At 37.2% G+C, this 20,546-nt stretch overlaps 1 protein-coding gene and 1 long non-coding RNA gene across 9 annotated transcripts in view; one reads left to right on the top strand and one right to left on the bottom strand.

Annotated features, from left to right (window-relative positions):
* Positions 1-18,922, bottom strand: part of LOC130682546 (uncharacterized) — a 40,283-nt gene extending 21,361 nt beyond the window's left edge. Inside the window, exons 1-2 of one of the 2 annotated variants that reach the window (XR_008995767.1) lie at positions 13,229-18,922; positions 4,891-5,141 (exon numbers count right to left, since the gene is read on the bottom strand). This is a non-coding gene — a long non-coding RNA (uncharacterized LOC130682546). The remainder of the gene's footprint in view (positions 1-4,890; positions 5,142-13,228) is intronic. The other variant, XR_008995765.1, reaches the window with a different exon arrangement.
* Positions 1-20,546, top strand: part of PDGFC (platelet derived growth factor C) — a 203,986-nt gene that overhangs the window by 166,087 nt on the left and 17,353 nt on the right. The gene's annotated exons all lie outside the window — the stretch shown is intronic.

The following is a 20,546-nucleotide window of genomic DNA, read 5'->3' as shown; positions in this document are numbered from 1 at the left end:
CATAACCATAATGCCTTGATTACGACTTTTATTTTGGGTTTCTTTAAGTACAGATTTTGAACTCAAGATACCATTTAAAATAATTTTAAGTGCCTAAAATCCTCTTGGATTTTATGTGGTTTTCCTGCCTATATTTTAATACAGTTGTTTCCCTCATGCCTAATTAACCAAAGAGGAGGTTTTTATTTTTTTTAAGGTATTTTGTATGCAGTCCTTCCAAAGTGTTCATGTAAGTTTTCAGAGAGGCAACAACTCTTATTTGATTGGGTTACTTAATAGTTGAATAATGATAATTACAATAACAAGTACTACTGATATAAATCATTAATATAATAAATAGTATATAACTAGTTAATAATACAATATAAATACTACTTGACACAAATACAGTTGTCTCTTGGTAATGTTACTGACAGAATAGGTTCCCAGAAAGATGAGGCCTTTCCTGTTCAGTGTCGGAAAGCCAATATACTCAAACTGAAAGCAAGCCCAGCAGTGCAGGTTCTACTCAACAGTCAAAAACTGGAGAAGCAGGAGTGAGGCTCACAAATCAACTTCTTGGGTCATGAGAGCCAGGACATCATGCAGATACACGGCAGTTTTTAATGAAGATGTTAGGCCTTAAAGACAGGGGAGGAATATTCATGTTCTTTCTGGAAGTGGGCAGAGAACTTCTCAAAACAGGAGTAACGCCTCTCTTTTGACTTCTAATGGGTTCTTCTGGTGCTGTCATGGCACTGGTGGGAGTGCCACTTAGTATGGAAATTAGGTTACAATGAGGTTAGAGGTTATTTAGGAGTCAAGGGAGCTGCCACTGTGGATCCCACCAGTTTCAGCTGGTGTAGTCGGGAGGGGAAATTCTGGCTGCAGGCATCCTGTTTCTTAAAGATTAAGCAGAGTTAAAACGGGGTGGAAGTTCAGCTAGGACATGTAGGCATTACACCTGGTAACGGTAAGTGTAAAATTCGACTGGTGGAGGCAGAAAGGATGCTGATGGCATTCAGTGAGTTATGGGTGTCATCAATGTTTTCAGTGCATAGGAAAGTTCGCTAAACCAGGAGGTCAGTTAGGTGAAGTCAGTTAAGATAATGACTGTTGTCGTCTTTTAACTTTTGATACACTTCCCCATAGTATGTCACTGGAAATTATAAATGAAATGTGTGGTTGCATTTCATAATTGGTACCTGTGCCTTTGGTATACATATCAAAGTAGCTAACAATATTTCATGGCAGAGTGTACACATTTAATGCATTTTTATTCTCTTTTTCCTATGATTTAGCCTTATTATTTTTCAAGATACAGAGAATACTTAGAGTTTGAAGGAGCCCATTTTCTACGAATGAGATATCCTTTATATATAACTCCAGATGAAGATGTATGAAGAGGTATTTTTATCTTACTGAAAAAGCAAAATACTTATGGAAAGAAAATACTAGATATTCACCAAACTAATGAAGGAGCAGGGTTTCTTTTTCCTTTCTTCCTTCCCTCCCTCCATCCCTCTTCCTTTTTTCTAAGGTTCCCGTATCCTAAACTACCTCTTGACTTGTGTTATTTTCACAGTTAATATTTCACAATTTATGCTTTACCATCCTGTGCTTACTCAGCACAGTGCCATGTTTTGTTTCTTTTTTAAAAACTCTTCTTAAAGTTAAATTGACTCCTTAGTTCAAATCAAGTATTCTACTTTCTAATACATAGCATGCTCTTCTGATCAGGGTAAGGTATGCTCTGATTTGACTCCCATCTCCCTTCACTAAGGAAAAAGGATGACTGAGACTGTAAGCTATACTCAGGCTAAACTGCTTTAGTTTCCCTGCCTGTGAGCGGCAGTGGCTCAAACCAAAGAAATATTGTTTAAAATGAGCTCAGGTTTATTTCTTTACAGGCTATTATTATAACCCATCCATAACACACAACCATTGAATGCTTGGATATAACAATATATTGTGATTAAAAACTGTATGTGAGCAATAGTGTTTATTCCTCTAAATTCTTGGATGCTTCTCTGGTGCCCTTAGCTCCTTGACTGCTGACCTTGGCTAAGAGTGTTCACTGAGGCCTCATTGTAAGGAGATTGTGCTGTGGCTTTGAGTGCTAAGATCCAGTTTGAATTCTCACTCTTACACTAATCTACCTTTATAACTTTGGGCAAGTTTTCTTACCCACAGAATATGAATGACAAAAGTTTCTGCCTTACAGCATTGTTGTGAGGATTAAATATCAAATGCTTAGCTCAATGTTTGGCATGCACTAGTCAACAAATAACGTGTTACCTTTATTTTAAGGTCACATTTCTGGCATGTTCTGATTCCAAGCCAATCTCTCCTTAAATCGAGGTTTTTTTTAACTTTTTAGCAGACTCCACCACAAGAAAACATTTGAGTGTGATCGATCATACATGCATTTGCACCCACATACACACACACAAAATCAGATTTTAAAATATGATATATGTACATGTATGTATTATGAAATAATACTTAATATATAAAATCAGTATTACATTTTCTTTTCCATCTTTTTTACATTATTTTAAATAGCTACATACAATGTACTAAGTTGATTTCACAACCCATTCAATATGTCACAACTTGAGTTTGAAAAATCTGACCTGACTGTAAAAGATGTATCACTTGTAAATGAAAGAGTATGCTTTTTGGCCATTTTACTTGCCTTTCTGGAAAAATACCATATTATACTAAAATATGTAAGAATTCATTGTTACAATCCCCAAAATTGATGTTAAAAAACACTTTCCTTTATAACCTGCAAAACCTAAAGTGAATTTTAGCAAGTATAGACTCAAAGTCTTCCATCAATGTTGACCTATTTAAAACTAAATGGATTGTAGGAATTTGTCCCTGATGACCCCTTTTCAGAACTGAATTGATGCTTTAATAATGGTGGGAACTATTTATTGATTGCCTGCTTATACTTCACAATATTAAAATAGACAACTTGTTTGTGGTGATACACTATTGGTTTAGTTTGTTTTCCCACTTTTTTTTTAAGAACTCATCAGTCTTTCAGTGCAGGAATTTAGAGTTCAATTAGTGGTTTTTGAATCAACAGTCCAGAGTGCCCCTGTCCCCCATGGCTGTTAGGTGCCAGTGGCCATGGAACTTGCTTTCCTGCATGCCCTCCAGCTATCTTTCTGTTTTCAGTGAGACCAAAGAAGAGGCTAGAATTCACTATGGATAGCTGTCTCATGGTAGTATTTGCAGAATGCGGTAGTGTGAAATTTGTTTTCTGTGCCCTCTCTGGTGTAACTGGAAGCACAGGTAAAGGTTTGGAAAGCACAGTTTTTCATTGTTAAGATAGATCTCTAGACTTCCTGAACTACATATATTCCATGAAATGAGCCCTTTTGTGATTTACTCTATGTATTAATGGCATTTCTGCCCAAGCACAAAACATTTTTGGTAAAAATAACTTCACTCAATTGAGGCATTTTGCTTGGGAGCTACTGTATTTTCAAATCATTTCTCTACTTGTTCATGCTCCCGTTTCTCTGCTTTTCTTCTGTTTTCTTATCTTGACATGTTTTTGTTTCTAAAAATCTGCTCTGTGATCTTTACTTCATATTGCATCTGCATAAGGTTAGTGCTATAAACATGTTTTATTATTTTTTGGAATAATTTTATTGTATATACACAATGCTAAGTAATCGAAGCCAAATATTTTTCATGGAGTGTGACTATTAGGTTTTAATTCAATTCCCAATTTGCTGAAGTGTTCCACAACTATATTACTGTTGTATTCATATTATTAATAAATTGTATTAATACAATTAATATTGTATATTTCTTCATGTATTTGGATCGTGGCTCCAGTGAAATTTGTATTTTTAAAAACCTCTTATCCATTTGTAAATCAGACAGATAATATTTATTTAATGATTTTCCTGCCCATATGCACCCACCTATCTGCAATGCTATATGTCAAGGAACATGAGAAATTTCAGTCTGTTGTCACTTTTTTTTTTTTAAGTAGGGACAAAGACTCCAGGCTTTTTTCTTGACCCTTGGGATTGAGAGAAAATATTTATAGATGTTAACCAAGGTGAAACTACTTTTCCTATTCCTTTTGATCTCTATGAATAATAAACGGGAAGATTTCATTAGGCCTATCAAAGTTGTCAGGCCTTCCTAGAATAGATTTGAAAGTTGATGGCCAAAAGGAGATTAGACTTCGAGGCCCATCGTAAGCAGACAGCGTGTCACACTGTTGCTACCACACCTGTAAGCATTAGGTAGGGAATACATGTTTTTAATATGTTTTAAGACTTGCATTTGTATTACATATACATAAGATTACTTCTTCTAACTTATTCCTTTTAGAACAATTTTGTTGGGATATATGTAATGCTAAGTAATTAAATGTAGAACTTTGTTTTGAAGATTTATTTAACTGCTATAAAATCTTTGCACTGCTTTGTATTCAGTGGATTTTTCTTCAGTTAGTAGGTGAATTAATTCCTTTGACTTCAAATCTTATTTTAAATAACCCTTCTTTATGAGGTTATTTTGGTACATTTTTCACATTATTTGTTCTGTTTTGCTTCTTGATTTCCTAAAGCAGTTGTTTCTATATTCAAAAAAAAAAAACAAACCTCATTTTTGAGGTCTCTAACTTAGATGTTTTGAAGGCATGTCAAACTCAACACGGTCATTTCTAAATTTCCAAGTTCCCAATAAATATATCACAAATTGAACATAAAAAAAATAATATTATACTTTTTTGCAGGTATAACTGCAGTGCATCTAAATGCCTTGCCACAGAAGACTCTCTTATTCATTAGTGTATTCTCACTTTTTGCAGAGTACCTGCACATAACTAGCACTCCAGACTTTTGATAAATTTAAAGTGAATGAATGAGTGATGACTAACCTCTTTCATGGATACTCTGGTGGCAGACAGATGTTGCTGTGATAGCCAATAGCACAATCATAAGTAGCGCTGGCTGGAAAACTGCCAGCCGCTGGGTTCTGTTGTGCTGAACCGAAGTCCAAGAGCCTGAAGCCAGGGAGCAGTAGCCCTGGGCCCAAGAGGAATGTTGATCCTGGGAAAATCCTTGGTGGTTTGCCTAAGAAATCATTGCCACTTTGAAGATGTGAAATTTGTGTTCATGCCAGAACTGAAAGTTAAAAGTAAGACAGGAAAAAAGATTCAGGTTATATGAAGTAATAAAAAATGTCCAAGTTACCACCCTGTTAATTAACTGAATTACACATTTCTTAGTATAGCACCATATCAATACCTAAGTTTGTATCATGACTTTCAAATTACATAATACTTTAACATATCTTAGCTTGTTTAGTTTAATAGGTAACTGTGATTTTTAAAATCCCAATAAATAATTGGTGCAAAATTTCTGTATTTACTTTTCTTTTTTTTCCCATGCAAAAGATTTTATTATCTGAAGAGAAAAGGGCTGCCCCCAGAGAGAGGGAGCAGCACCTCGTGGGTGAGGAAGTGCATTTTTTGTTTGTTTGTTTTTGTTTTGTATTTTTATTTTTATTTTTTCAATTTTGGTATCATTAATCTACAATTACATGAAGAACATTATGTTTACTAGGTTCCCCCCTTCACCAAGTCCCTCCCACATCCCAATTCACAGTCACTGTCCATCTGCATAGTAAGATGCTGTAAAATCACTACTTGTCTTCTCTGTGTTGCACAGCCCTCCCCGTGCCCCCCCCACACTATACATGCTAATCGTAAGGCCCCCTTTCTTTTTCCCCGCCCTTATCCCTCCCTTCCCACCCATCCTCCCCAGTCCCTTTCCCTTTGGTAACTGTTAGTCCATTCTTGGGTTCTGTGTTTCTGCTGCTGTTTTGTTCCTTCAGTTTTTCTTTGTTCTTATACTCCACATATGAGTGAAATCATTTGGTACTTGTCTTTCTCCGCCTGGCTTATTTCACTGAGCATAATACCCTCTAGCTCCATCCATGTTGTTGCAAATGGTAGGATCTGTTTTTTTCTTATGGCTGAGTAATATTCCATTGTGTATATGTACCACATCTTCTTTATCCTTTCATCTACTGATGGACACTTAGGTCACTTCCATTTCTTGGCTATTGTAAATAGTGCTGCAATAAACATAGGGGTCCATCTGTCTTTTCCAAACTGGGCTGCTGCATTCTTAGGGGGTAAATTCCTAGAAGTGGAATTCTGGGTCAAATGATATTTCTATTTTGAGCTCTTTGAGGAACCTCCATACTGCTTTCCACAATGGCTGAACTAATTTACATTCCCACCAGCAGTGTAGGAGGGTTCCCCTTTCTCCACAATCTCGCCAACATTTGTTGTTGTTTGTCTTTTGGATGGTGGCGATCCTTACTGGTGTGAGGTCATATCTCATTGTGGTTTTAATTTGTATTTCTCTGATGACTAGCGATGTGGAGTGTGTTTGCTTCTTGAACTTAGTATTTTTATTAAGAAAATTTAATGTGGGTAGGATTTACAGTACACAAAGCAATTGATCTTGGTGGTCAATTTAGGGCAAAGATTCTCTTTGTACTATTAAATTTGCATATTTTTCTCTATCCAAATACATAGAGTTTCAAAATACAAAAATAAATTTTTTGATTAGTTTTGCATATCTTCGTTCTGATTCACAATCTCTTTGCTTCCCAAACAAAGTGACTTTGTGACTTTGGCACAAATCTTATGAATATGTTGTGTTTTAATTTTTAAGACCACTTCATTGTTAACCAGGATTGTTTATATAAATTTCTTTCTTGCATTAAGCAAAAAATTTCCTTTTCTCTTAACTCCATTTTACTGGTCCCAAAATTTCCTTTGAAACTGCATGTAGTAATTTTATGACTTCCTTCATCACTAATAATGTGTAACCACTTAACTACCTTATGAAATATATTTATGCACATCATCTTGTTTGAGCTTCAAAACAACCTGGTAAATTAGGTATCTTATGTGTTATTATCCTTGTCTTATAGGTAAATACTATAAAACAGAGAAAATAAGTGATTTGTCAATGATCACACCCACAAATAATAAATGGTGCATCTAGGTCAATGCCCAAATCTTCTGATTCAAAATTCCACATTCTTTTCATGATTCCATGCTGCAGCAAAATATCATTTCCAGTTTTTTTAAGTGATGCCCCATAAATTCTTCACCCCATCAGACTGGATATCCCCAGCTTCTTTAGTTTCCCAGTTGTGTCAGCCTTTGTTCCTCAGGGGACCTTATTTTCAGTGGTTCAAGATGGAGTATGTGTGTCTGTGTGTATGCGCATGTGTGTATATGCTCATGCAGGCCTTGAGAAAATCCCATGGCCTTCTGGTGGTTATAGTCATAAAATATTTTGTAATTATAGCCAGTCTTTGCACCACCTCTCCCACAGAAATACTTTGGGTTTATTTGAGTCTCATGTCATATGTAAATAAAAATAAATATTCTCAGTAACAAATGTGTTCATTATTTACCATATCAGAGTATGTAGTTCTCAAGTGAAGAATTATGGGCCTCACCCTTATTTTGTACATTACTGGTTAGTGAAATCAGAAAACCCTTATTTTCTGAACAGCTGTTTAAGATTCATAAGTTTTTCTGACTGCACTCCAAATTTAGTTAAAGGGAAAACCTCACATCTTACCAACTTCATTCAGTCTGGCTACCACAGGAAATAAATGTTTTCAGGTTGTAGCAATGGACTCAGTAAAACCTAAGTATTTCCAAAGGTCACTGAGAAACTGCTTAACCCAGTTGATACAGGATTATACCATGCTCTGAATATCAAAGGAAGAGGTTAGCCTAGTGTCAACAATTACGTAAGTCTATACTTGAAACCCCAAAAACAAAACTAACCACTTCCTAGATTCAAAATAGCAGTAGCACAAGCCAAAACCACAGTTGATCAGAGCATCTAAAACCACACTTTTGCTGGTACTAGTATATAATTATTTCCATAGATTCTGCATAAAATCATCAGAAGCCAGAAAGTATTTCCACATCAGTGAATAGGAAAGACATTTAGAAAGATAAATTACTTTAAAGTAACCATTTGTGAAAAAGAGGGGAAAAAAAAGAACATATTTCATTACATTAGTATTCACATTACAGACTTAATAAGTGTCGTTAAAATTGATTGTCTGAAACCATCTGTATTTTACTTATGCTGGAAGTTGCAAGTTCCTCATAAAGTCAATACTTTTATCCAAATACTCTTCTGTGAGCTAATTAGTTATAAAATGATTAAAATTAGAATTTAAATTACAGTATTTTTCACATTGAATAGGAAGTAGCATATTGAATTCACTGTGATGACCAGATTAGACAAATGCTCAATTTAAATACAGATTCTTTTGGCCTGACTGAGTTTCTAATATTGAAGTTTAACTTTTTTAGCCAACTCTTTGTATCAGTTTGTTTTGCAAATTTGTAAATTAGTTTATTATCGACTCTTCTTAAATCTCTCATAGCCAAGTTCTTAAAGGTGCTGAGCAACAAAATTCTGAAAATTCTCGTTGATCTCACAACATGTTGGAGGTTCTAGTGATTCTGTAGGGACCCCGCGGCATTCCTCCCAAAGGGCACCATTTCTTTGTCTTCCTTTGTACTCAGTGTTTATTCTGCACTTTTCTTTGTCTCCATCACCACAGCATTTGCCTACTTTGACCCCTTATTTATGGGTCTCCTAGTCTGAAATTTTAAGTGCACCTGATTTAAGAAAGTTCTGGAAATACCCAACCACAAAATCCTCACCCCACCAGCACACACCCATGCACACACACGCGCGCGCGCGCACACACACACACACACACACACACACACACAGACAACATGAAGAGTGTCCATGAATGAAATCCTGTTGTTCCACCTGAAATTATGTCTTTTTTAGGTTCAAATATCTGTAGTGTTCCTGGGCAATGATTCTACAGTTTCTTTGTGCACCCTCCTCCCACTCTCTGAGACTACCCTTTCACAATTTCTTCTCTCCATTCACACCCCTAGTATCATTTCTCCTGCCCTCACTTCCAGGTGGAAGTATTCTGTTTCACAAGAATACAAGCAATGAGAAAAGGGCTTCCACAAGCTCTCATCATGCTCTTTGCCCACCTATCTCATCACCCTGAACACCTGAACTTCCTTCCTGTGACCTTGGGCAAACCTTGGGGAATTAGGGTGCCTACCTGGTTCCTTCTCTCCCATTTCTTCTCATCCACCACTACTCCCTGACCTTTTTTTTTTTTTATTGGTTCATTCCCTGCAGCAAACAAATACACTATAATTTCTCCATTTTAAGAGAAAATGTCCTTGCCTTAATCCCACACCCCTATCCAACCCCCGGTCCTGTTCTTCGCCCTCCTTGTCAGCCGCTCCTCAGCACAGCTCTGTGTGTTTGTGTCTCCAGGTGCTCCCCTTTTATTCTCTCCTAAACTCATGCTCATCGGTCAAGCTTTTTGCCCCTATCACTTTACCACCTGTTAAGGTCTCCAGAAAATGCACATTGCTAAATCCAGTGGTATATTCTGCCCTCTTATCAAACCTGTCATCACTCTGATGCTGCTGATCCTCCATTCCTTCCTGCTGAACCCTTTTTCACTTGGTTTCCAGATCATCACACTTTCTCCATTTTCATCCTCCCTCACTAAGTGCTCCTTTTCAGCCCCATCTACTCATTCCTCATCCTCTCTGTGGCCTGGAATTACAGGAGCTTCTTGAGGCTCATTCCTTTTTTAATGAAGACTGATTTTCCAGATTCAGAAACTGTGTTGCTCACCTTTTCCTATTCAACACCTACTCCTCTGCTGATCTCATCAAATCTCATGTCTTCTTGTACTATCCATAAGCTGTTGGCTCCCCCATTTATAAACCCAGCCCCTTCATCTATCCTGAAATCCTCTCTTGAATATCTGATTCCCACCTCAACCTTTCCATTTGGATCATCGGAACTGCCTCCCACACACCTCCACGTCTCCACCTTTGCCTTTCCGCGGCCCTTCTTCATCACGCAGTGCATATGATCCCTTTCAAGCCTCAGGTAGATAATATCACTCCTTTACTTCGAACTCTGCAGTGGCTCCCCACTAGGGATGCCAGAATTTGCAAATAAGGATACAGGATTCTCACATAAATTTTAATTTCAGGAAAACAGTGAATGATTTTATCACTTTGGGCCATTCTTATACAAAAAAAATCATTCGTTGTGTTTCTGAGATTAAAATGTAATTGGGCATCCTGCATTTTATCTGGCAACTTCCAGTCCCAGCTCACTCAGGGTATGTTCCTCATTCCTGCAGTGACCCTGTAAGGTCCCACGTTACCTGGCTCCTTGCTGCCGTTGCCCCCCAGCACAGCCAGTGTCCCCTCCTTGCCGTTCCTCAAGTACACCAGGCATACTTCTTGCCTTAGAAGGTTTGCTCTGCTGTTGCATATGCCTAGAATACTCTTCCTCACATAGCCACAACCCTCACCTCCTTTAAATTTTGCTTGAAGTCACCATTTCTCTGAGGCCATCTCTGTCCCCCTTATCCCTTCCCTGATTTACATTTTCTGTAATACATCTCACCATCCAACATTGTTTTATTTCTTTATGGTCTGTTTCTCTCCAGTAAAATGTATATTCCATAAAAGCAGAAATATTTGTTTATTTTGTTCACTGCTGTATCCTCAGCACCTAGAATAGTGCCCAGTCCATGTTAGTTGTTCAGTGTGTTGAATAATTGAATTTATCTATCACGTGAATGACCTTTGGGTAATTGAGAACCTGTTAGTTATGGATGGACCCACTTATCTACAATAGTTGTTATTAGTTTCACATAGTTTACCCTCAGAGTGCCCTATCTGAAATTAGCTGAAGCAGTGGGCATTTTTAGAGAACAAGGTAGGAGTGAGGAAAATAAAGATGATTCCAGAGTATTGGATGCTTCAGGCAAAGGATGGCAGAGTAGGGAGGTGGGTAAGGAGCAAGACAAAGAAAAAAAAGTGTGGGAAGATACATATAAATTGACCTTGAACTCTATTAAACTTCACCGAGACTTTTGCATCTCAGTATGCTAGCTTTCCCCAGTCCATGTATTGGGATCTACATACAGATAATAGTGGCTATTTTAATCCTCCAGTAGTTGCCTCTGGTTGATGATGGAATTCTACCTTCTTTAAACAGGTGAATGTTACCACTTTTTGGAATCCTAGTCCCTTTCCATCACTGAATAGTGATGACCTTTCTAATGCTTTGATGTTGTTTCCATCCATGCTTCTCAAAATTCTCCTTCCCTCACTTGTACCGACAAAGCTGTCCTGTGAGCCCTTAACTTGAGTCTAGCTGCTCCTTTTCAAGCCTGTTGCACATCTGGTAGGTGCCCTGCATATCAGAGTGATGTTTGAACGGTCTATTTTTAGATGATGTTTATTAACTTTAAGTTAGGGAACAATGAGCAAGATCTTAAGCTGGTTGTTCTTTAGTCTCTTTGCACAATGTAAATGTAGGGTCTAAATCCTCTTGTTTGCTTTATAGTTTAGCTCACAGAGGCAATTATATCCCTAAGCTTTTAGGGTTCATTTCTACATTGTGACAATGTACACTGAAAATTATTAACAGCATAATGGCTGGTGTGTATACAAACAGTATCATCATTTAAACAATCTTCCTCTATGAACATTCAAGTTCTAATTTTATTTTTATTCTTCAAATTAATAATTCTGCAATGAATATCCTCGGCTTGTACCTATGATTATTTTCTTGGGATAAAATGCTGCATAAGAAGTTACAGGATTTTATAAAATGGGCATTTTTAGACTTGTGGAAAATACTGTGACTTTTTACCCTTCCATACAGTTTATGAAAAGGACACTCTTGCCCTGTGTTTACCTACAGTGGATATTATCTCTCTGCTCTCTTCAAATTCCTTTATTTCATTAAGCCTCTTCTGTTTTGATTGTAAATAGACATAGATTTCACCCCTTATAGTAAGCCATTTTCTAATCTTCCTTCCCATATATCCATTATTCTGCTTTTTTCTCATTGTCAAACTTAATGAAAAAATTCAACTCACTTTTTCCTTTCATGCTCCATTTTCTTAAGGCCCTCTTTCTTCCTTATTTCCTCAGTGAAGCTTCTCTATACCTAAGACACAGAAAACTACCCACTTACTAACTACAGTGAACTGTATCCCTCTTCCTTCTTGACCTTTCCTCCACTTTGATGTTGCTAGTCATCTCCACTAATCAACACTGTCTTCTCCCACGGCTGCAGAATCACTAATGCCCCCAGGACCTGCGGGTTCTCTTCTTTGGCTTTATCCTTTGGCTGATAAATTTCAGCTTCCAGTGCCACCTCTGCACCTCTGCTTATATCTAGGTACTGGGAAATCCCAGAATCCTCTCCTTGATTATCTTCTCTGCTCATTTTATTTGTACTCTCATTCCCTGGTTCTAACCAGCACAGATACATACATGTTAATGCCTCTCAATCTCTGTCCCTGACCAGTTCTCAATATGTAACACCATGGAATTATTTGCAGTTATCCATTGAGCATATCCATGTCAATACCCCACAACTCCCCTACTTAAAATGACCTGACCTGAAGGTTTTCTTTCTTCCATCCTTACCTATTTTGTTTATGCTAGATAGTTACATCACTGTTGACTCATTCTTTCAAGCTAGATATATTTAATATCATGCCACATTCTTCTCTCTTTTACTCCCTATTCTATCAGAGACCAATTCCTGTTGATTCAACTACAGTCACAATACATTGACACCTTCTCCATTTCTTTTCCTCAGTGGTAGTCATCAGTTTGTAAAGCATACTTTTTTTCAACATTTCGTTAATATTTTTCTGTCAGATCACAAAAGAATTAGGGATCAAAATTATCCAGGAGACATAAAATCTATCCTCTGCTTTGAAATAGCTTATGGACAAGGGGGAGAGAGAGATGCAATAATTCCAGTGCTAGAGCTAGTGAACAGAATTATCAGGATCAGAAAAGGGCAACTAGCTTAGCTGTAGTGGAATGAGAGGGAGTGAAAGCCTCTGGAGGAGGTGAATCTTCATTGCTGGGTAGATATCAGCCAGATTAAGAAGGGAGAAAGGTAATTCCTGACAAAAACAAACAGCATGGGCAACCGTTCAAATTCCAAAGGATAGTTTACGTCTTCCACCAGAGCCTACACAGCCTTTTGCCCCAGTCTGTAACTCGTCACACAGAATAGAAGTAGAAAGGCAAAAATATAAACTTATGGTATCCTACCTTTCTTGAAATCTTTTTGACTCTCCGCTTTGTGATTAAGTCCAAATTCCATAAGTTGGCACACACAAAGGCCTCCTAACCACACCTGCTTTGTCTCCTCACCTCCTGCCATCCGCCCTCCCATCCAGGGCAGCACTTCCGCCACACACTGCCTCTTCCTCTTGACTCAGAGCCATACTTGTTTTCCCAGCTCAGCTCCTTGTAAATACCTGCAGTGTTTCCTCTAATCTGTGTTAAGCATTTTGTTATTCTCTAAACTGTAGATTCACTTACTCCTCTTTTTTTTGGTTCCTCTTAATTTTTCCAGGCAGAATTAATTGCTGTCCCAGAACTTGGTTTTTAACCTCTGTTGTGGTCCTTACCCAAGGGACACAGGTTTGTCCATCAAGAGGTAAGAACAACACCATGGCCATTCATCTTCATCCCTTCAGTATGAGCACATAAAAATAGTCATATATACGGTTCACGGAATGATTTTATTTTTATCTGCCTCTGTTTTTTAAGCCATATCTTACTTATATCAACAGAAAGAAAAGGCCTCTCAGGTGTGCTTGGGGATGATAGCAGCAACTTTTCACATAATATTCCACATTCCTTTTTGCATTCGGTGATTTTTTTTTGACCTTGCCAGAATTCTAAAAATGTGACACATTTTAATTTTACTATAGTGGCCAACATGAAAAAATATATAGTGGTCTGCCCTTTTATTTTTTGGACCTGCTCAGATTTGTGGATGAGCACTGAAGACTTTATAGCATGACAGGAATGTCATAGAGTGATGAAGAATGTAAAAAGAAATGACCTAGCACTTCACAAAATAATTGCCATTCATATTTTTCTCCATTGTTGAAATGAGCACTACATGCTATCTGGCTACTTTATAGAAGTTTCTTTCAACACAACCCCATACACTGTAGTTAAGATAACAGCAGTTACACAGTGGGCCTGACTAGAGAAATCCTGCATTTGGGGTGGGGTTTTGTTTGTTTTATTTCATATAAAGACTTTATAGGCAAGAAATAAGAATTCAAAAAAACTGAAATTAGAGCTGTGAGCTAAGGATATTATTACACATTTTTTTTTTTTGCAGTTTCTCAGCACAGAGTTATTCAAAACATACCTAGACTTGCATTCACCAAACTTGTTGTTGTAAAATGCCCGTCTCTCCCCCACAGAACAGCTACTGAATATAAATCTGTTTTAGCAGCGGAAGAAGTTTGAACAAGGATTTTCCCTTTGGGGCAGGACAAGCTCTGATTTGTCATGTCAGTGTTATAAGAATGTTGGGCAGGGATATCAGTGAACGCTGACTGAATAGGTAATATCACTCCATGCAGAACAAACTGACATAAATCACCCACCAAATTTTTAAAAATAATTGTTTATCTTGACTAAAGCTGATACAGTGTGGATAATAAAATATACAATAAAAATAGTGTGTATGATAGTTCCTGGCTATGCAGAATGCTCAATTTTTCAATTATCCTACTTTACTTAATCCTTATAACATTATCTAAGGTAGGTGGTATCATCCCTACTTTGAACATTTATCCCTGCAGACACACACATAAGTGAGGTATTCACCATGTAATTTACAGAAATGCTCAATTTTCTTTGGTGAGTGGGTATGGTTCTCTTACTCTAAGAAGAGAACATCATTTCTGTCATTTGCAGTCAGTAGGAGGGTTACTACATGCCTTTTGACCAGAAAAAGTGTACCCCACTGGAAGATGGAAGGTAGATTTCAGAGGACATAATGGGTTAACAGATGTTGGATGTAGGGTGTAAGCAAAGAATGACTCCAAATAATGGAGCTGCCGTTTACTGAGCTAGCAAAAAGGTGCCAGTTAGAAATAGGAATTTGCTGGTAGTCAGCATGTATAGCACATGCAATGCTTTGAAACCAGATGAGATCACTAAAGGAAAAAGGCAAACAAAATAGAAAAGAAGCTGTCTAAGCAATAAGCCTTGGAACACTCCAGCCTGCAGAAGGAAGGTGATCAAGAGGAACCAACAAATAGCTAAGGAGAAGCATCCACTGAGGTAGGAGGAAAACTGGCAAAGCCACTTTTCAGGAAGTGGAAATGGGATTCAGCCATTTGGAGGGGTCACTGGTGTCCTTCAGACTTCATAGACATGCTAACCACCTCCATGACATTACTTCATTTTCCCCCTCACAGCAATCTCCTGAGGCATTTGTTATCACTATCCCTAGTTTCAACTACTTGCTTATACTCATTTTACTCTGTCAATCTATTTTAAAATAAATAACTCTTTAACATTAGTTCTTACCCAAAATAAGGTCTTCCACTCATAGAAAATTTGAAGGAGGTTGAAGGTATTTTCTGACCATTGAACTTACTGAACACATAATTGAAAATAACTCCCTTTCATTTCTCAGCTAGATTCCCACAAAACATTCCACAATTCCCCTTAATGACTGTTTAATAATATGCTGAATAAATATTGAATTACAAGAGAAATTTCTGTAAGAAAGAGTCTTTAGGGATTCTGGTGTCTGAGGGGCATATTAATTCAAATGTTTCAGTGAAGTTGTATTTTTCTTCTAACAGTTCTTAGTTTACATTCTCTCTCACTTGAAGTTGTTCACAACTGATCATTCCTTGAGTACTGTAACAATGCAAATTCACCAACACTGGATATAAGAATGGTAAAAAAAGAGTCATGTGATATTTTGTTGTCAAACACTTGCAGCTGCTAGATGTTGTTTCAGCTTTTTATGGCCTGTCACAGTTTTTGATTCAGAGGAATAGTTTTTAAATCTTAGTAAGAAAAAACTCTTCATTTGGCTTCCTGCAGATGTCATTGTGGAAAATGTGCTTGGGACTGTGTTATTTAGTCATCCATGGAATTCTAGTGTTCAGTATAGATTATTACTTCCAATCCATGAATTTACTAGAAAGTGGAAAACTCTGTGTGTGAACTCTGATTCACCAGCCCTCAATCAGCCTGCTCCCCAGTAAAGGGTTGGCTTCTCCTGAGACCTTCCAAGCTAAGGCATAGGCAGTAGAGTGACATTCTTTACCTGGAGTGATTGCAGACCTTTAAAGCTTTAGGTGAGGAGAATTTGAGAGTAACAGTGTCGTCAATTGAAAATGTAATCAGATTGTGGTAGTTTTCACGTTTTGTGCTGATAGGAAAATTGAGCCGGTAGCAGTTGTTTCATCCACTAATTTAGTAGGAAGCTGTGCGTATGAACCTAAACGTCCACCCCCTTTTTTTAAGAACATTTTCATCAAAGCTGGTCATCTCTTTTTCCATATTTGGGGCCAACCAGAATACTGCTGCCACTACTCAAGGTTTGCCCGAAACCATGAAATTCATGGCATTTGAAGGTCAGCTTCAGGTCGGAGCCTTGAAATTAGTGCTTTTAAGTGCTGGATGATAAACACTGTCCCCTTTTCATAGTGGACTGTCACTGTGATTGGTGTGATAGATTAAGTCAAGTTTTATTTGATTACCACGCTCTTTCAATAAGAACCTCTTAATACTAAGACTTGGTCCGAATATGATTGGCCACCTTCCCTAGGATTTCTCACTTAAATGTATAATCTGCATTACCCTCACAGTATTAAAACATCTGTTCTTGAGAGGAATGCAAGCATTTGCTTTCCTTTGCTGGCTTAAAAATAATTTAAAAACATAACCCACATAACTTTTTGGATGAATTCAGATAAGAACAGGGGAAGGACAGAGAAGCATGTTTAAATGAATTGTTCCAGGGCATTCTTGTGTCTTTACAGAACCTCCCATCATTTGTTCCTGGCAGGCATTTTTGTCTGCATGCCCTGTCTGCTGCTTAGACTCTGAAAGTCAGACCTATATGCAGTGTATCAGATTGAGATTTTATCAATAAAATTGGAGACACCTTTAAGAAGTAATGTAACACAGGAACTTTTTTCTTCTTCTCTTACAATATCTGGATTACTGTTTTGTTGTATTTTTAATAATTGTAACAATAAAATCTAATCTTCATTCCTAACCGGTCTGTTAGGTACGAATGAAGTGAAAGGCTCCTTATCAGTTTGAAATGTACTGTATGCGGTTGGCTAAGAAAGCCACAACATAAATCTTTGCAAGCCTTTCAAGTTTTGCAACAGTTGCTATGCAACTCATGGTAAACATTTGTATGTGTGTATTTGTACAGGAAGAGTCATTGTGAATGTACTTTAAAAAAAAATTGCACTTTCCACAAAGTCCTAATAAAAAATAAGCTATGGCTTTTTAGTGATAAATTTATTGTGAAATTATAAGCCCTTCAGATAGTACTATTCCAAATAGGACGTCAGCTTTCCTTTTCCCTAGAAAGGAAAATGTGGTAATAAATGCAGAAAATCTATAGTAAAATCTAAAAAACATTGAAGTGTTTATTTTTCATGAGTAACACTGGAGAAGCCAATAACTCCTGCAGCCAGACTTGCTGTCTTGAGCTTGTATTCATTCACATTCCCTTTGATTTGTCTGAACACAGGGATGCCAGTTATTTTTCAATAATAAAAGTATAAATATATTTGTTTTTCAGTTACTATTTCATGTTAAGTTTACTTTTACTGTCCACGCTCACCAGAATTTGGGTAATACTTATTGAGTTACTTATGTGATTCATAACAGCAAATTCTGTGCATGACTGTTAACGGCAAGGGAAAAAAAATCTCCCCTGTGGCACAGAATACTTGGCTTATGAAGATTAAGACACACAAGGGCAAGAATTTTGGTCTGCTGTGTTCACAGTGCCCACCTCATAGGATTATATTCAATGCTTGTGAAATGATTTAAAGGACATAGTATGATATTAACTAACCTTTGTGAGCTGCTACAATAGATATCAAATTGGAACATCAGTGACAACGTGTTAGTTTGCCAGGGCTGCTATTACAAAGTACCACAGGCCAGGGGCTTAAGCAACAGCACGTTGTTTTCTCATAGTTCTGGAGGGTAGAAGTTCGAGATCAAGGTATCAACAGAGCTGGTTTCTTCCAAGGCGTTGCTCCTTGTCTTGGAGATGGTCCATCTTCTCCCTGTGTCTTCTGTGGTCTTTCTTCTGTGTATGTCTGTGTCCAGGTGCCTCTTCTTATAAGAACCAGTCATACTAGATTAGGGCCCACCCTAGTGAACTTGTTTAACTGCAACACCTCTTTGGAGGCCCTTTCTCCAAAGAGTCTCATTCTGAGTTACTGGGGCTATGACTTTTAGATGGACCCAATTCAGCCCATAACATAGCATTTATCTCTGTGTATTTGAAAACATGTTGATATCAGTTCCTAAAGATGAGCCTGCTTCTTTCTGATTTTCAGAGTCACACAGCTTCCATTCATAAGGTAGGGATGCCTTTCTAGGCATATTTGGGTTGTTTAAAAGACAGAGTAAACTTGTATGCCACACTCAAGACAGGAGGAAAAAAACAAAAATCAATGTCAAATTATGCTAACTAACCTTTGGGCAATGTTTCCCAATATTCAGTGATAATTTAAAATAACAAGGAAAATTTAAAGAAAAAATATAGGGAAATATAGGGCTCAGACACACCACAGACTTACTAAGTATAGTATGCTTTCTTTTTGAAGCTTTCCAGATAATTTTGCTAAAGCTGTATTGGACCACTTTTCTGTTTTGTTTTGTTTTGTTTTTTAGATTGGTATGTAATTGACACATAACATTGTGTAAGTTTAAGGTGTAAATTTGATACATTTATATATTGCAATATGACTACCACCATAGCATTAGCTAGCACCTCTATCATATACCATAATTAATATTTCATTTTTGTGGATAGAACACTTAAAATCTAATGTCTTATCAACTTTGAAGTATATAATACAGTATTGTTGACTGTAATCACAATTCTGTGTATTAGATCTCCATAACTTACTTTCTTCCAACTGAAAGTTTGTATTCTTTGACCATCTCCCCAGTTCCTTCACTGTCCAGCCCCTGGTAACCACCATTCTACTCCCCATTTTTATGAGTTCAGCTTTTTAAATTCTACATATAAGTGATATCAAACTGCATTTGTCTTTCTCTGTCTGACTTATTTGACTTAACATAATGCACTCAACATCCATCCATGTTGTTGCAAATGGCAGGATTTCTTCCTTTCTCCTGGTTAACGAGCACTCCATTGTATGTGTATATACCGCATCCTTATCCATTCATCTATTGACAGGTTGTTGATCTGTTGCATTTAGATTGTCTTCATATCTTGGCTGTTGTGAATAATGCTGCAATAAACATGGAGGTGCAGATATCTCTTCAATATCCTGTTTTCATTTCCTTTGGATACAAACCCAGAAGTAGGACTGCTGGGTAATATGGTAATTCTGTGTTTAACTTTGTGAGAAACCTCCATACTGTTTTCCATAATGGCTGAACAAATTTATATTCCAATCTACATTGTGTAGGATTTTTTGGTAATGACATCAAAAATACAAGCAACAAAAGCAAAAATCAACAAGTGGGACTGCATTTGAAACTAAAAACCTTCTGCACATCAACAAGATAAAAAGGTAATCAAAAAAAATTAAAAAGACAATCAACAAGATAAAAAAGTGAACTGTGGAGGGGATAAAATGTTTGCAAAACATATGTCGGATAAGGGATTAAAATCCAAAATATATAAAGAACTCATACAACTCAATAACCAAACAAAAAGTGACTGAAAAATAGGCAGAGAATCTGAATAGATATTTTTCCACGAAGATGTCCAAATAGTCACTGCATAAGACAGTAATAAAAAGATGATTAATATCACTAATCATCTGAGAAATGCAAATCAAATACACAGTGAGATATCGCCTGACAATGGTACAATGTCTATCATCAAGAAGATAAGAAATAACAAGTGTTGGTGAGAATGTGGAGAAAATGAATCCCCCTTGTATCTGGTAATTACATAGAATTCGTAAATTTAAAAGCTGGAAAGACACTTGAAATGTAATGACTTTAGCAGCCATGCTTTACAGAGGAGGAAACTGAAGCTCCAAAGAGGTTATAGTATCTGTCCAAATTCTCTTTCCTAAATGTGAGCAGCCCTAGGATTAGAGTTCAGGCTTGTCGACTCCTGATCAGGGTTCTTTCCTCATAACATGCTGTCCTTCAGAATGATAATCAACAAGGAATTTAAAAGACCTCATTTCATATAGGATTCTGAACACACATCACTGACATTTCAGAAATGTGTTATCTGACAGGATATTTTATTACATGGAGATTTCAGATCCCTTTTCTGCTCTCTCCTGGCCTGTCCTTCCAAAGTAATGTAGCTGGAAGAGTCTAAGCTAGGACTAGATACTGAGTCACA

Source organism: Manis pentadactyla, chromosome 1 (assembly GCF_030020395.1).
Source record: "Manis pentadactyla isolate mManPen7 chromosome 1, mManPen7.hap1, whole genome shotgun sequence".
Taxonomy (NCBI): domain Eukaryota; kingdom Metazoa; phylum Chordata; class Mammalia; order Pholidota; family Manidae; genus Manis; species Manis pentadactyla.
Note: the sequence above shows the minus strand (reverse complement) of the source record. Positions and strands in the feature narration are given on the sequence as shown.